We start from the raw sequence: 16,170 nt of genomic DNA on the forward strand, positions 1-16,170 counted from the left end.
TGCCGCTTTGCTAACTAATATTAGAGTGAAACTAATCAGATTTTCCTGCTGTGTGAAGGCAGGTTCAGAGAATTTTCCTGTCAAAGTTGGTGTTGTTTTTTTTATGATTTTCCTACTCTTACATTAAAGAAAAGCAGCAGCTCTATATTTTTCTAGATTATTATTATGATGTGATTTCCCGTTTTCCCAATATTCATGGCTTCTTTGGTTCTTTGTTGGGTTCAGAAGGATCTGCTCACTGTTCTTGATTCTTACGGTAAAAATCAGGTCGAAAAATGTTGCATTTTTCCCACGGTTACATAATTATTAAAGGTTTTATTGGTCTAAACAGATTCATTCTACCTCTGAATCACAAATGTTGCTCTCAAATGGAAAGACGATCATATTCTATATGTTGTTGTTCTAGACCTGGTTAATTGGTCTTTTAGCTGACCAGTGACAGGCGTAAATGTGGAAGCGGTTTCTGCTGGGAAACGCCACAGGAGGCTTTCAACCAGAGAGAAACTGGGATGTAAACCATCAAACACTCTGAGCAGCAAAAGCGCATCCGATGTGTTACCCACAATGTTTTATTCATCGAAATATATTTGATTATATTTGAATCTAATTGACATTTGGAGGTAACTGACGACTTTCCTTCCAAAATGGCACAACCAAAATTAACACCTCGTCTTAGAAATGGATGTTTTATATCAAAGTAAATAGAATCACATGGAGGCTTCTTGTTAGTTTTTGATATGGTTCAATCCATAAATAAACTGGGAGTTAGACATTGCTGTGTTAAAAAAGGGTCCAAAATGTAATAAAAAAGAGTTTTGAAAGAGTTTTGTTGACGCATTGGTTGTGTTTTAGCTTCAGCTGGGACTGGACATCTGTTTGGACAATTAGTTTCTAATTAATTTGCATTTCAACTCCTTGTAATTTAAGAATATCTGTAATAATTTGATAATTTTTTATTGCTTAACTCAACAGAGTCAGAAAATCATAATTTCTTACCTTCAGGCAGATATTTTCTCATTTTACCATCTCCCATATCGACTAAATGGACAAAAGTAGAGCGACCACAATATGCATCCAAAGTGAAGGAGTCCTGGATTCGATACAATCAGCGTTATTAGGCTGATTAATTAAGTAAGACTGTTGCTACAAGTCAAAGTTCAGACATAAATCTGATTGAGAATTAAAGTTTAGAGACATTTCCCTTCATTCTGACTGAGCTTCAGCTGTTTTGGAGAAGAAAATTAGTCTGAATGAATGTGAATAACTAAGGGACTGAACATAAATGCATGCCACACGTTTCAGATTTTCATTGCTAGAATATTTTCTAAATTATTCCCCTTGCATTTCACAATCGTGTTGGTCTGTCAGAGCGTTCTGGGTTTCGGTTTTGATGCCACTAAATGTTGAAAATTCACTTTTAAATTCCCAAATATCGGATCCAAACAAAGGCGGAATGGTCGGATGGAAAAGTGTTGCCGCTAAGTTCAGTTTAAAACCCAAAACGCCAGCGTCTAACCTAAAGGAACCACAAATGTTGTGTGTCGAGTTGTTTTTGTTGCACAGAAACATTTGGAGCGCATCCATGGAAAAAAACAAACCCGCTTTGTTCGGGATGAAGGCTTTGCTTCTGTCCCAACATGTGTCTGGTCCAGAGAGGTTTAAATCTGCCCACCTGTCCACACCATAATCCTCCCAGCTTTATTACAAAACTGTGCAATTAATTAAAGGCTCAATCGCTGGGATTAGTAACCGACGTCCAACCTGATTCTCCAAACGTAGATTTATTTACGTTTCTCTGTGTTTTTCGTGACTCAAACGCAGGAAAACGTTGAGAGCTCGCCAGGAAATGCAGAGGTGAGCTTAGTGGAACAGCAGCGATGGTCTCGTTTACAGTGGCATTACGGAGATTAGGATTATCTGTGCTGTATGTTTACAGCATAATGAAACAGGCCTGATATAATGACCATCAAATCTGGATTAGGTCATTCACAGGAGAGGAAGGAATTTATCCCGCCGATTATTGTGTTGCACAAAAATCCCTGCAAACGCACCTTCACGCGGAAGTCAGGATCTCCGTGTTTTTCCAGACTTTTTCCCGTGAAACGAAGCGAGCCGGCCGGCTGGCGCTCCGTAAAAAGGTGTTTATGTGTTCGTTGTGTGCATCTGTGTGTGCAGGGCCGTTAGCAAAGCAGCACAGAAATGACACGGTGCAACAGATGATGGGCATTATCCCATCAACCTGCTGTTTCTGCACACACTCTGTACCCTGCATGTTCTACTGAAAGGACAGCAGGAGTGTGTGTGTGCGTGTGTGTGTGTGAGCAGGAGAGGGATGGACAGAGGGAGGGAGGCCTTTCACACACACACACACACTCTGCACCTGTCACAAACAGCCTGTCAGAGCAGAAGAAAAGAAAGTTCAGCCATGAGGAAAAGCTGAGAGACGGAGCCTGAGCTGATGATGACTTGATTAAAGTTATTGTTTTATAATTAAATACGTTCAGAACTCCTGAAAATCTCAAATCTGCTTTGTTAAGATTGTCTGAAATGTTTTCATTTCTCGTTTTGTAAGGTTTTCTACGTTACTTTGGCCGTTTTTCTAAAAACCACCGCTGTCAGTCGTTCGTAGAATAAAAGAATAATATTCATTTTACTTGTTGCTACTGAAAGTAACCTTTCAAATAAAATAACCAAGTAAACAAAGATGTAAAAAGTGACGTGTATAAAATGGTGAGTTTTCTCAGAAATCTAAGAATCTAATGTTTTCAATCTCTGAAGTTTATTTCTATTAAATGCAAAATCAATTTATTGAAGTAAAAGAAAAAGTACAGAGCAGTAAAACAACTCAAGTACCTTTTTTCCCAAAAAGTTACCCAAGTAAATGTAACCAATACTACCCACTTTGGAACATAGACGAATAAAACTAGTAGCCTGTTCTTGCTAACAAGCTTAACGTGACATATTGGATCATTTATCCAACATTACCGATTAGTTTGGGGGGAAAACTGTGCAAAGTTTTTTACCTTTTGCTGGTTTGTTGCCATGATTCTAACACAAACCTGCAGCAGGATGTCTGTCTCTCTCTCTCTCTCTCCGCTGCACGAGGTGTAAAAACCGGCGTTAGCATGTTAGCGCTAATGTTGCATTTAAAGTCGGCTCGGAAAAAAACACGTCCCGACACGTTAGCAACAAGCTATATAGTTATAACGGCTGAAAAAGGAACAGGAGGAAGAAGATACAGACACAGGAAGTGCAGGAGTTGGTCACTCTGAGGTAAAAATATAAAAACAGCTTCCAATCCGTAAAAAAGTTCAGCTTTTCCTGCTAACATTTAACAGACAATACCGTGTCTATATCACGTCGTTGCATCAACTGCAACCGAACACGACGCTCCTCCAGCGTTCGGCATTAGAACGATATCGGACCTAAACATCAGCAAACACGAGTGGATCTGCATACTTCAGGCGTGAGCCGTGTGTGTGTAATGTACCTCAGCAGAAGGTTAACTTCTCCGCCTGCAAATTGCCGCCACCCCCCACCAACACGGCTGGACAAAAGGCTCAGCAGTGGCCTGGTGATTGCCTCTTTTCAAATGGAAATGCCGGTTGCTTCTCTTCTGCCCGTTGCCTTAAGCAGTGTACAAATTACAGTTTACAAGGCATGGAGGAATAAAAAGGGGAGTAGATAGAGAGACGAGGAGGTGGGAGGAGAGGAGGGCAAGGCAGAATATCTTTTCTTGCTATTATTATTTTTTTTAATTCGCCAAAGTGACATGTAAATTAGCCTTTAAGTGCTCCACTCAGGGACTGTGATCGTGCCCTAATTGTCACAGTCAATTGTGGCCAACAGTCTCTTCAATCCAGGCGGCTTTTGACAACAAGCACGCCAGGATCAAAAGACGAATCATTGAGTCGGCTCCCAACACCTAAGCCAACACACACACACACACACACACACACACACACACACACACACACACTTTTATCTGCGGTTTAGCTAGCTGTGCAGGAAAGCGGTGAGAGTAAAAGCTTTACTCAGTTAGGATGTTATCCTGAACGTGTCAGAGTCATGAGGAAGTCTGGTTCATCTGGTGAATATCTGGGTTCAACATCAAATCTTACCACACTTGAAATAAGAAAAAAGTAACTTGAATGTAGATATAACGTATCTGTTCCACGGGCAGTTTACTTCACGACTAAAATATATTTTTATAAGTGGCATAATCTACCACTGGACTAGTAATTTTTATTTATTTTAAGGAATTATTGACTTAAACAACCTCCTTTATCTTGCAGAAAAGTTTATTGTAAGTTAGTTTTGTCTAATTTCAGTGTACAAAGATATTTGCACTATAAACTAGACAAAATACTTGGTAACATTCTGTGTCTCTGCAGTAGGAAGTGGATTTCAATGCAAGGCATTCTGGGTAAATGCAACCAAAACAAACGTGTGAGCCTAGCCTAGCATTAGCGGGAGAAATGGTTTATTGTCTTTTACCAAAGATAAATAACTGCTAAAATTTAACGCAACTCCATTTTTGTTTACATTTCTGAGGTTTTTGTGTGGTTTTCTTCACTGGTTCTTGGTGCAGCGCCCCCTCAGGTCAAGAGGGGAACAGCTTTTTCAAAATCTGGATAATTTAACACAGAGTGGCTGAAAATGTAACAAATGTTGCAACTTTAGTCCCCACGCTTTCTGTGCGACTAGTGGACTGTGAATCAGCAGAGAAAGTCAGAAACTTCATCAGAGGAGAAGTCTGCTGTGTTTGCTAGAAAGACGTAAACAAATAGAGCCACAAATGATGAAACTTATTCAGGAATTTGAGGGTTTGAAGCTGATTTCACCACGAAGTTCATCTGATTTTGGTCTTTTTCATGCTCAACATTTGCACCAAATCAAAGGCATTTAGTTAGGTTTAGTTCTTTTTGGTTGATTATTGACGTATTTACAATAAATGTCTGAACCACAGGATGACCTTTTCCTGAACCAGACGTAATGTTTCATCCATCTTACCCTGACTAATCATGCGACACGATTCACAAAGCTCCCTGGTCACAGTCACAAGCTCCCACTCACTGTCTCTCAGTGGACCGGACAATAACACCAAGACACTTTACTAGGTGACAATAAAGGAGGGAAAAAACAATGTACTGTGGCTAAAAAAGTATTTTCCTCCTTCACATGTCCAGATCATTAAGCTAATTTTAATATAATCCCCAGCAGTTCTCATTGATTATGTAAAAAAAAGCTTTCCAAATCAAAATCTTACCAAGTATTTTTGTTTATTTTCTAGCACAAATATCTTAGTAAACTTGAAATAAGGCTAGTGGACAAGCAATTTTTCAGCAAAAGTTGCTTTTAACTTTTGTTTAAAAGTTACAGTAAAATTTTCAGCAAAATGTAGGAGCTTGTTGTAAGTCAATAATTAAAAAGTTCTAGTGCTACTAGTAACATGGTAAAAATGTCATTTTATAAATGAAATATATACATAGTACTATTAAGGAATTATTGATTTAAAACAAGCTCCTATATGTTGCTTGTCTTATTTCAAGTCTAATTAAGTAAATAATTCCTTAATGTTGATTAAAACATGTACTAGGTCTATTATTTCACTTATAAAATTAAATTTTTATCATGTTGCTAATGAAACTGGTCATTTTTGATCAATATTAAAGAATTATTGACTTAAATCAAGCTCCTATATCTTGCTGAAAAGCTACTTTTAAGTTAATTTTGTTTTATTTCAAGTACCCTAAGATATTTGCAGTAGGAAGAATAAAAAATATTTGGTAGGATTTTGTGTTTTTATAGTGTGACTTTGGTTTCCATTAAAAGGTGAAACTGTTTTGTCATAATTGCTGTTTTGTGTTTTACTCCGATTACATAATGTTTAGAATTTCCTCTTCGTAGTCGAGGTTCCTGTATGCTCAACATATCTTTGGTTAGGCTCGCCTTTTAAATCTCTGAGGTGTCACGCTGATATTTTAAGAACAATTACTGAAAACAATACCAGTCCAACTTGAGCTGAGAATACCAGTAAACCATGATGGTTTTGGATGAGTTTGTGTTGCAGTGCCACCACCACGCCTGGCCACACACACACTGGGAATGTTTCTCCCTCCTATAGGAACGATGCTGACCATTAGGTGGACACAGTGTGAATTTATGGGTTTAACTGTGAAATGAACACATTTCAGGCTTCAGTTTTATGTGAGATATGTTTGTACACTGAATACAGAAGAGCTCATTATGTTTGAATCACTAGCTGGATATTATCATGTGATAAATCTTCCAAGTGGTCTAAATTTGAAGTTCTGCAGGCTTTGTGAAAGTATTCAGTGGAGTTTGCTTCAGATTTTCCAAACATTTCAGTCCAGTTCCGGCAAATAAATAATATCTAACAAGTACTGAGGTAAGCTAAACCTAACAAAACAAAGATAACCTAGGCCAAACTAGATAGATAACCAAAGGCTACATTTAATTTAAATAAGTGAGAGTAACCTTAAGTTAGCACAAACTAAGAGAAAGTAAACTGAGCTAAGATAAGGAAAATAAAATAAGCTAGGTTAAGCTACACTAAGCTAAAGAAGGCTAACCACAGGAAAGCTAAGCTAAAGTAAAGCAATTAGATTAAACTAAGATTATCTTGATTAATTCAAAGTCAGAGAAACATAGATGAGACAAATTAAGCAAAACTGGACTAAGCTATGCTAAGTTAGGCTAAACAAGTTAAGCTACTCTAAGCTAATGAAGGCTAACCGCAAGAAAGCTAAGCTAAAGTAAAGCAATTAGATTAAACTAAGATTATCTTGATTAATTCAAAGTCAGAGAAACATAGATGAGACAAATTAAGCAAAACTGGACTAAGCTATGCTAAGTTAGGCTAAACAAGTTAAGCTACTCTAAGCTAATGAAGGCTAACCACAGGAAAGCTAAACTAAGAAGTCAAGATAAACTAAGATTATCTAGATTAATTCACGGTAAGAGAAATTTAGGCAAGATAAATTAAGATAATCTAGACTAAGCTACGCTAAGTTATACTAAACTAAATTAAGCTACACTAAGCTGGGTTAGGCTAAGCTGAGACAAGGATGATACATTAAACTAAGCTAAGATAGGTTAAAATAAGGTAAATTAATCCAGGATGTGCAAAGGTATTTAAGGTGCACTATGCTAACGTAGCTAAACTGTAATAAATTAAGATAAACTAAGATAAGGTAAAATTAGATTAACTAAGTGAAATTTTACTTAGTTGTTCCTTGTGTCCAGGAAATTAGACGTAAGATACTCTCTAACTTAAGTTAATGAAAGATTGGCTAAGCTAATTTGGCTAAAATGAGTGAAATTAGTGCAAAGCTATACTTTTGTGAAAAGATTGACAAGGTTGCACATTTCAGCAATAAAGGAATTCTAAGTACTGAAAATATGAAATATTAAAGACAAAACAACTTACATTACATTTGAAAAATAGCTTAGCTTTGATTTAAAGGAAATAAAAACTGAATGCTGCTTCTCCATGTTTGGTTCTGAATCTGGAGATGCTAGGCTAAAGCTAAGCTAAAGCTAGCTAAAATAATGTCTTCTGTCTCCTAAACGTTAGTGCAGCTGTGTATAGTTACTTTAATGATGTAAAAATTCCTTTTCCAAGCATTTTTGGATCTAATTTGACCCATCGGTCTACCTTATTTGATGAAGTTTCAGCTTTAAAAGTTTTGGTTTTCTATTTTGGACTCAAGATACATAATTTAACTTCATATTCTGACTCTGTAACAGAGAACAGAGCTGTGTTTTCATCCACATTAGCATGTGAAATAATTATCCTCCTGTAAGTTTACATATTCCATTGAGTGTTTGGTTTCCAGGTTTTGCAGTATGATTGCAAATCTTGTTTTTCCAACCTTATCGATACCAGTTTGGTAAACAAATTTCTCTCCCTCTGTTAGCAGCGCATTATTTGAGCTGATCTGGTTCATGTGGACAGCTCTGGCTGAGTGGGTCAAGGTTTGTGCATATGGATGCTCAATCTTTTAATTCTATCTCCGTGTCCTGGGAGGATCTAACCTCATATACACAGGCAGATATTAAGAGCACGCAGATATGCAAATGTCTGTCGAGATTAGAGCTACAACAATTATTCAAATGTTTGATTAATTATTCATCGGAGACGCCGTCAATTATTCATTTCAGTGAGCGATAAGGCGCCTTTTTTCATCTTGGAGTAAAAAGTTTTCTTGAGGGATCTATCAGCATCCCAATCAGAACCATTTTATTTGTGGAGTACAGTAAATGTGCTGGATTTGTTTTGGTGGCACTTATGCAGAGACTGTGACGGGATCAGACAGTTAGACGGCGCGCATTATGTATTCTGTATGTGCAAACGCCTCTTTGTGTCTGCTTCCAACATGACGGGATCTTTCCTGTGATTGTTTAGCCAAAGAACCAGCCACTTACTCTGATATTCAAGCTCAGCCCGGCAGATGATGTTCAGTCTTATCAGTTATTGTTTTTATTGTTTTTAGATCACAGAGTAACGGAGCAGCAACCTCCAGTGCTCTGGTCATCTTCTGCAACAAGAAACTAAAACTTTAACTTCAGGTTTGTACAAGTTGACCTTTTTGTCCACTCCAGTTGATCTGAATGAACTCATTTTTTTTGGAAACTTAATCCACAAATAAGTTCTTTTGTAATATATTTATTGAGTTTTTGCATAGAGGATAAACGTTCAAACACCCCCAAAAACAATCAACACTCGGTATAAAATAAAATAACATTCAGCTAAAAATAAAGAAAAAACAATAAAATATCAAATCAGAAATCAAATTTAAAAGAGGGAAAAAAGATAAATACTTGTGTAAATATAAAAGTCACATCTTTTAGTAGTATTCAATTCTTAAATGGGTAAAAATATATTGCTACTACTACTACTAATAATAATAATAATAATAATAATGTTAAATGGACGCCCGTCTATTTGCAGATTCACCTGTTCTGGATTTTTTGTTTTGTTTTGGAACATAAATCCAAATTATTTTTGGAAAATCTGCTTTTTCTCTGATTTTCTTATTTAAATTTTTTTAAAATGTAAAACATGTGAAAGAAAAAGCCGTTTGGGAAGCTGAAATAATTATTTAATCTTCCTAAACAAGATGAAATAATTATTTCCACTGTCGTATCAATGTATTTTAAAGTATATTTGGAGTTTGAACGATTTGAATAAGCAGTTATTATCATTTCTGGACAGGTTATCAAATACTCATAAATTTTTGTTTTTTGCAGGCAGCTAATTTTTACTGCTAGTTTCTGTCTTCGCTGAATTTTTGGCGTCTTTTTATTGTATTTTAACCAAATCGTAATTTTGACAAATATTGATATTCATTATATTATCTTTTCCAGATTGTTTCATAACTAAAACATTCTTATCTTCTTATTAATTTGACAAAACTGCACATTTTTAATAGTTGTCATTCATCCAGCTCACTGTCGCTTCAGTCCTACTTGCTAGTGACTAAAATGACTTACAGACCAAATTACAAAAGGATTAAAGGGAACCAATTATGCAAAATTAATTCATTTTGCACTTTTTTGCTTTTCCCTCTGGGTTTCTACTGCTAATAAAAAGAACCCCAGGTGTTAAAAAAAAATAAGTCAGTGGGAGGTTTGGTGTCTGGAAAATGAGTCGTTTCCAAAACGTCCGGAAAGGATTGTCAAAAATCAGCTGAGACAACCCGTTACCTAGCAACCCCGGAAGAGTTCCGCCCGTTACCTAGCAACCCACGCTGGGCTCCAGCACATTTGATTAACTGGTTTTACTGCTGTACAATGGCTGCTGGAAAAAGTGGAAAAGTGTTTCGTTGTTGACTTAGAATCCAGAAACCACTTGCTGCATTCTTGTCGGTTGTGCAGGAGGCTCCACTTCTGCTTTTCACCTTTAAGTAATCGTGAAATAAAAGCCAGAGAATAATGAATGACAAAAATAACTCAGACATTTAGATCTGAGGTACTCAGTCGAGTTTCCCACCCTGGTGCTTTTAGAAACCACAAACCATCTGACCTCTTTTTACAGGAAAGAAAAAACATCGTATGTTTGTCTGTTTTACAAGAGCCTCAGTTGGATAAGTGGTCATTTGTAGAAGCCTCAGCTCAGTTTTCAGCTAACAAGAACAACATGAAAATCAATACTTTTTTTGCAGTGATCATTTGTTTCTGCAGCGTTCTTGTTCTCCTGGCGAGCTTTCTTCCCAAACTGAGTGAGATCAAAACTGCTCAGAGAAGAGCGCCTCTTTCCACTGCCTCTCTCTCTCTCTCGCTCGCTCGTGGCGAATGTAAACCAGATTCATTTTGCATGTTTTCACAGAGTCCAGCCTTCGCCTCTCGCTCTTTAATTGTCCGTCATTCTCTGGTGTTTTTGTGGCGTGGCCATCACAGAGCCGAGCCCCGCCGAGAGACGCCGAGTTTTGATGTCGAGGAGTTGCAAACAAGAGCGAGGAGGAGATGCGATCCGTCTGAACAACAACCGTTACTTTAATTAAAAAAAAAAAAAAGAGGAGAAAAGTTGCTTTCAGGGCTGAAACACACAAACTGTTTGCTGAGGGTTTAACACTCGAGAGGCTGAACTGCAGCCGCTTGACAGCTGCTTTGAATCGTAGGAGTAGATTTTCAAACTGTCCCTCCCTGCCGGTTTCATCTGTGGTCAGATCGGCTGCGTTTGGCTTCTACATCACAAAAAGTCGTGATAATTGGTATTTACTCCGTGAAAACTTTCAGTCCTTATAACTTCTCGTGTTCCCAGAACCAAATTATAAAGTGTAGAGACTGTAATGTCTGGTGTTCTGTGATCTTAAAAGTAAACGAATCCACGTGATTGAAATAGGCCGATGTTTAATTTCCCTTAAAGCTTTTTTTAATTTAAATTTGATTTGCAAATTAAATCATAATTTGACTTTTTGCAAATGTCTTCAATTAACTGCTACTCAGGCTTGATTTGATTTTTGTTTTTAAATGTTGTATATTCTTAATTATAGGCTTAGGCATTTATCGTTTATCATTTATCGTGATACATTTCTTGTCATGATAGGAATTTTGATTAATCGTTGTGATAAATTGAAATGATTGACTTTCAAACTATCTGTATTGTCAGGATTGTTAGTTTTACTGTCTTCTCCACAATTGGTTCCATGTTTTATATTGTTAATGATAGGGGTGATTATTTATCGTTTATCATTTATCGCGATAAATTTTTGCCATGATAGGAATTTTGATTTATCATCGTCACAATAAATTCAAATTAATGACGCTTAAACTATCCATATTGTCCAGATTGTTAGTTTTACTATTTTCTCCACTGTTGGTTCAATGTTTTATATTAATTATAAGACTGGTCATTTATCGTATCGTTTATCATGATAAATTCCTTGCCATTTGATGAATTCTAATTAATGATGTTTAAACTGTTCATATTGTCTGGATTATTAGTTTTGCTATTTTCTGCACAGTTTGTTTCATGAGAGTATCGATAAATATCAATAAAATAGAAAAAATGATTAAAATAAGTTACTGTGTGCAGTTTAGTTACATAAATCACATTTTTTATGTGACCTAAAGAATCATATTACAACTGGAAATGTTTCTGTTTGTGTTTATTGGCAGACACATCCACACACTTACCTAAATAAATAAGTAATAAATTGTTTTTATGATCATTTTTATTGTTGTCACAATACTACTACAGAATATCATGATAAAACTTCAAGTTCATGTCGCCCACCCCTAGTTAAATAATATATGTTTGTTTTTCTTTTAATAAGTTAAATAGTTTATGATTCATTTTGTTGCTGATTTATTGATCTAATACCTTTTAAAGTTCTTGATGTAGCAAGAAATGAGCTTTGACTTTATCTTTGTCTTACTGAGATTCTGATTCATTTTTGCTTAAAAACTAAAATTTTTACTTTTAAAGAAATCTGAGCAGTGTTCAGGAGAACCAGAGCGTACAAACAACAAATCAAACTAAATATTTAATTTCTTTCTCAGTTTAGTGCTAAATAAATTTAAACATGATGATATTGTTTGGTTGATTGATTGACATTGACTTGTTTTGTTTTTGTTCATGTTGAATTCAACATCTTTTAATATTAGTTAAGAAAAGGGGGTTAATGCGTCACAAATTATCCTTTAAATCGATTATTTTGTTGTTTAATCGCAGATAAAACAAGAACTGAACTGTAAAGTTACAGAGAAACTGCAGTTTCTCTGCAGTTTTCAGTTTTATTTTGAAACTGCAATCATTTCATGTAATGTTTTATAAAATGTATCAATAATTATGCTTTATTCTGGCTTCTTGTTGTAGATTAAAACCACAAATTCACTCACCTTTAAGTGGTTTGCAGTAAATTATGCAACTTCCTGTATGAGTTGAGCGTAAAGCTGCAGGAATGTATTCTAAATTTTTACGTTTCCATTTTGGCTCCATAATGCAGAATAATGTAAAAGTCTGTAAAAGTTTAATTTTCTTCATGTAAAGTTATAACTGTACGTACTGACTGTTTCTGACCTCATATTCTAGAATATAATCAGAACTTATTGACTGTAAAGTTGTTAAAAGAATTAAAGAGAGGAATTTGCAGCATTCGGTTGAGATAATTTCCTGTAATATTCGGTTTTTATTGGTTTTATAGTTCACTGTTTGTTAGAATTTACTAACTTTATGGTGACATCAAGATGTTAAGAACTGGTTTGCAGCAAATGAAGGAAGTCAAAGTTGTTTCACCACATTATGTGGTAAATGACGAGTTTTACCGCCAGATTCTCCTCTATATTTACTTATAAAGTTGCTTAAAATGAGTTTACATTTATCTGCAGAGTTACTGAAAATGTATAATCAATTCAATGGTTTTAATTATGCTTCATAAAAACTAAATCCAGGATTTACAAACTGTAACTTGGGGAAATAATTTGTTACTTCAGTTTTATTCTTTTGTGCAAATCAAAAATAATTCACTTGGTGTGGAATCGTTTATTTTAGGGTTTTGTTGTAAATACCTGTAAATTTACCTGAAATGTCTTCATATTGTTGACTGTACTCACTGTAAAGTCTCTTTTGGAAGAGAAAAAGGTGAATTAAGTGTCATTTTTAGTTGATGTCCTGACCCAAAAGGTCCTGACCTCAGCTGACCGTCTGATCAGATGCGATCTGGGCTGAAGCTCAGACTCGGTTCTGTGACTCTGGAGAAGCTGAATCATTGTTTTTGCTTGGAATCGGATCAGACTGGAGAGCGAAGCGTTGGCTCATGTTTGTTTAAACGACTCTGGAAGCCAGAAACGTTTTCCCGTCGAAATCCTCATCCAGGATTAAACGCTGACGCTCCGCCTCAGGTGAGCGGAAATATTTTACATTTCTGAGGAAATTTTTTTTAAATTCAAAAACCTCTCCTCCGTCTCGCAACAGGTTTGGGAGAAGCGTCTGATTCCTCCTGACAGGACGGAGCCTGAATTCATAGCTGGATGCTCTGCGTCATCACGTGACTCTCAGATCTAAATTAGGCCAATAATCAGGGACGCCTGGCGGCTGAGCTGTTGGATGCACGGCGTGTAGAACCCAGCTCAGGTGCCGAGGCTCTGCATGCATCGGCATCCTCTCTCTGGGTCCGAATCCAGAGCCGTTCCGACTCAAACCGCAGCAAGAAATGGGTGAAATGCGACGAATCCAGGCTGCTTGCAGCAGGTGCTGACCTCCGGCTCGTCGCTTAAATCCTGAAGCTGCGTCTTGTTCTGAGTTTCTGCTGCCGACTCGCTCCGTCACGGAGCAGCAGCTGCGTAACCCGAGCCCGCAGACAGAAGCTGCAACCCCACCGAAAAGACAGCGAAGCATCCCTGCTGCCTCTCTGCAGCGCCGCCTGGAAGGTTCAACGCTGCGGAGAAAAAAAAAAACGACAAAACGCAAGAGGCAGAAACACACAGAGGACATTTACAGGATCCAAGAAAAAAAAAAAGCCATTTTTTTAAGGTTTCAGGTTTTATTCAGAGGAATAAGACAAAAAATCATCTCTTTTTTTTTTGCAGAAATAAAACAAAATGTGAATGTTTTATTAAAAAAGAACTGAGTCAACAAATCCCCTGATTTAAAGCCATATATTCATTAAGAACAAGGTCCCCCTATAGGTCACACAGCCACTGTAATCCGTTTTCACGGTGAATATGTGGCCCCACAGAGGAGGCCACTCCAGCCTGTGTGTGTGTGTGTGTGTGTGTCTGTGTGTGTGTGTGTGTGTGTGTGTGTGCGCTTGGTTTACATGCGCGCTCCGTGGCAGTAAATTACGCATGACGATAATTCAGCCAGGACTGCATCCAGCACCAGGACAGACGCTCCTCCTCTTCATCCTCTTTGTTTTGGATGAAAACATTTAAAAAGAAAAAAGAAGAAAATAAATCAAATAAAATCCAAACTTACCCAAAGGATGCAAATCCTTCTGAGTCTCCTGCTGCAGAGGAAACATCAAAATGATGCATTCAGGGTATTTTTAGTTTGGTGAAATCGAACCCCAGCAGGAAAAAAAAAAATACATTCAAGTAAATAAATAAATGTTGCAGCTTGCTAATCGCTCTGAATGACAAAATAAAACATAAATTATAATTACTAATAAATAAATGTCAAATCTCATCTTTGCTTTTTAAAAACAAATTTAAAAAGAAGTCAACTTCACTGACACCACTCCTCTAAAAGACAAAATAAAAACATAAAAGTTGCAGAATTGATTTTCCTCTTTTAAATCCAAATATAATTTATTTCTGGTTGGGGGGCAGAAGGTGGCCACTGCTGCCCCGTCGCCCCCTCCCCTTATTTGAGCCTCTGCTCACACCTACAGACAAAGAAAAACAAAAAAAGGCAGAAACGCATTAAAACTAATTCATCAATTCATTTAATCAATAAAATAATGTAAATGAAGCTTATTTATCCCCCCTCCTTGTGGAGACACTTCCTCTTAAGTGTAAAATATTTTTTTAAAGTTAAATCAGAATAAATTCTCTCTCTTTTTTTTTAGTTTCCAGGGTTGCGAGGCGTCGATCTGCTTGGTTCCCCCTTTTGATTGATGATTTAATTAGCCATACAGTGGCGAGCTGCAGGAGGACAGGACACAATAACGCTTTATTTACATAACCAATCAGGACGCCGCAAAGGTGGAGCCTGCGCCGCGCGCTGCGCCGCTCCGCTCTGCGCGTTATTCACTCACAGCAGCACCAACACGCTCCACTTCCACATTTCACCCACTTTTTTCCGCAGTTTCTTGAATTCCTCCGCATTAACTGCGTCAGGAAATCAATAAAGTTTGCACAGATTCTGGTTGAATTTCTGCATGCGGGAAAATACCTGGAGGCGCACCTGGCCGCACCTGGCATCCAGGTGACGCAACGCAGGTGCGCTGATACGCAAATAAACATTTTTAAATCAATTAAAATACACAGAATGCATATTTGTAATGGGGGAGAAAAAAAAGATCCTTACGCGAGTCCAGCCGCTTCCCGTCTGATTCTGCAAAAATAAAGAGCCGCATTTCTTCTGCCGAAGCCGAGAAAACAAGAAAGAACGGATAGGAGGAGAAAGAGAGAGAGAGAGAGGGAAAGAGAGAGAGAGAGAGAGAGAAGGAAAAAAAAAAACAACTTCAACCCAGAAGATGCTCACGTTTGACTCTCCTCAATTATCCCCTCCCGTGAAGATAGGTGGCGTGCGTTTCAGGGGGCTTCTCCTTCTTCCTCCTCTGTGTTCCGCACGGCAGAGAAAAGGAGGTGGAAGGAGAGGAGAGAGAAAAAAATGTCATTAGAAGAGGCGTAACACGTCAGTCCCTACCCAGGTTTGTTTCCTGGAGTGGGTGTAAGACATCAGTTGTAAACCTGCCCTAGCAGGAATAGCGGTCCCTCCCTCCTCCCAACTATTTCTGAGGCTTTTATTTCTAAGGCTTTATTATTATCACCGGTGGAAAAGGATCCGCTCGCCATCATCCCTCCTCGGCAGCTCCCATCTGAGAGTCGCGTCTTTAACGCCTCCATTTAATAAATAAAAAAAAAAAACAAGCAGGTAGGTTCGACTTTCTTTCTTGTCTTTTTTTTTTTTTTTTTTTTTTTTTTTTTTTTCCTATTTTTTTCCCTCGATTTTTTTTTGAATTTGAACTTTCCCGG

The 16,170-nt window shown here is 37.3% G+C and overlaps 1 protein-coding gene and 2 long non-coding RNA genes across 6 annotated transcripts in view; all 3 read left to right on the forward strand.

The window, feature by feature from the left end:
- Positions 1–8,519: 8,519 nt before the first annotated feature.
- LOC106936440 (uncharacterized) lies at positions 8,520–10,541 on the forward strand. Its single transcript, XR_001422136.1, has 2 exons — positions 8,520–8,595; positions 10,355–10,541. It is a non-coding gene; the product is annotated as an uncharacterized LOC106936440 (long non-coding RNA).
- A 1,140-nt stretch (positions 10,542–11,681) lies between these two features.
- LOC106936439 (uncharacterized) lies at positions 11,682–13,926 on the forward strand. Its single transcript, XR_001422135.1, has 2 exons — positions 11,682–13,371; positions 13,445–13,926. It is a non-coding gene; the product is annotated as an uncharacterized LOC106936439 (long non-coding RNA).
- A 1,824-nt stretch (positions 13,927–15,750) lies between these two features.
- Positions 15,751–16,170, forward strand: part of zeb2b (zinc finger E-box binding homeobox 2b) — an 87,228-nt gene continuing 86,808 nt past the window's right edge. For all 4 annotated transcript variants that reach the window (XM_015017447.1, XM_015017450.1, XM_015017449.1 and 1 more), the window contains exon 1: positions 15,751–16,069. The gene's annotated coding sequence lies outside the window, so the exon portion shown is untranslated. The remainder of the gene's footprint in view (positions 16,070–16,170) is intronic.

The sequence above is a fragment of the Poecilia latipinna genome, unplaced genomic scaffold, assembly GCF_001443285.1.
Source record: "Poecilia latipinna isolate Pla-1442-1.1 unplaced genomic scaffold, P_latipinna-1.0 Scaffold2144, whole genome shotgun sequence".
Classification (NCBI taxonomy): Eukaryota; Metazoa; Chordata; class Actinopteri; order Cyprinodontiformes; family Poeciliidae; genus Poecilia; species Poecilia latipinna.